This window comes from Mastomys coucha, unplaced genomic scaffold, assembly GCF_008632895.1.
Source record: "Mastomys coucha isolate ucsf_1 unplaced genomic scaffold, UCSF_Mcou_1 pScaffold21, whole genome shotgun sequence".
Lineage (NCBI taxonomy): Eukaryota > Metazoa > Chordata > Mammalia > Rodentia > Muridae > Mastomys > Mastomys coucha.
Window position 1 is genome coordinate 116,811,693 of NW_022196904.1, and position 1,657 is coordinate 116,813,349.

Sequence of the window (1,657 nt, forward strand, 5' to 3'; positions counted from 1 at the left end):
AAAAAAAAACAAAAAAAAAACAAAAAACAAAAAAACAAAACAAAACAAAAAAAGAAATCTGAGAATGAATTAAATATTACCTGAGTATATATAAAGCACAAAACAGCTTCTAAAGCTTAAACTAATTGTAGAGACAGAGACGGCTGAGTACCCAGACAGCCTCTAATTTCATATAATGTTGGAGCATCTGTCTTTAACCTTCTGGCCCAGAACCATCTGGTAGACCTTATGTGAAGCAGGAATATGAAGAACTAGCTTACCCTGTCTTCGCAGAGCTTAGCAGTCAACTATCTCACATCTGTTTGTCCTTTTGGACAGTATTTTGTCTGCAGATGATATAGGCAATTTCTGCGCAGTGGCTACCTTGCCACGATAAGCAACCTTGCCTGGTGATAAAGATGCTCAATATCTTATTTGAGAGTGCTGGAGAGATGGCTCAGCAGTTAAGATCCCTGACTGCTCTTCCGTAGGTCCTGAGTTCAATTCCCAGCAACCACATGGTGGCTCACAACCATCTGTAATAGGGATTTAATACTCACTTCTGGTGTGTCTACAGTGTACTCACATACATAAAATAAATAAATCTTTAAAAAAATAACTTATTTGAACTGTGAAAGTGGTACTGTCTGGATCAGACATGTCTATATTATATCATATATTTATATGTTGTATACACAAAATATATAACAAATATACATATTACATAGTATGTAGTAGCTATTCCTGGTTGTCAACTTGACTATATCTGGAATGAACTACATCCAGAATTGGAAGACTCACCTGTGATTCTAATCTGGAGGCTGAGAAATAGAAATTTCTGACCTGGATCTTGGCATGGAGATCTTGAGGTATAGTGGCTATGAATCCCAGAAGGTTAAGACAGGGAGATCTGAGTTCAAGGTCTGGCACAAAGTGAGTCCCAGATCCAGGTGTGGAAGCACATACCTTTAATCTGGGCCATGCTTTCTGCTGGAGACCTACATAAGGACATTGGAAGAAGAAGGGTTTATGCTCATTCTTCTCCTGCTGCTTGCCTTGTGGGACTGAGCAACTGCTGGATCCTTGGACTTCCATTCACAGCTGCTGCTGACCATTGTTGGGGAGTTGGACTACAGACTGTAAGCCATCAACAAATTCCCTATATAGAGACTACCCATAAGTTCTGGGACTCTAGAGAACCCTGAGTAGTACATAATATAAATATATATATATAATATATATAAATATATGCATTATATAATATATTTTGTGTAATATATAGATATATTACATAATATATATGTTATATCCTATTATGTAGTATACAGTGTGTTATAATATGTAAAAAACAGTTTCATCTTATTAGAGACATGTTGGACCGTTGTCTGTTTTAATTTGTATGGGTATTTCCATAATGGCCATAACTTCTAACAAATGTGTAATTACAGAATCAGCCTTTTCTGACGCTAAGGCAGTTCCCCATTGAAATCCTGAAGGTGTCTACAGTATAATGTACATATTTCAGTTCACCAAATTCTATAAAATGGAAGACATCCATTTGTCAAATATTGTGTCTTTGGGTACCTTCAGGGTTACTAAGGAACTAGAAGTTTCCACTTCAGAGATCCAGCTGCCTCTGCCTCCTGAGTTCCTCCACACCCTGTTCTTTTATTCTTTT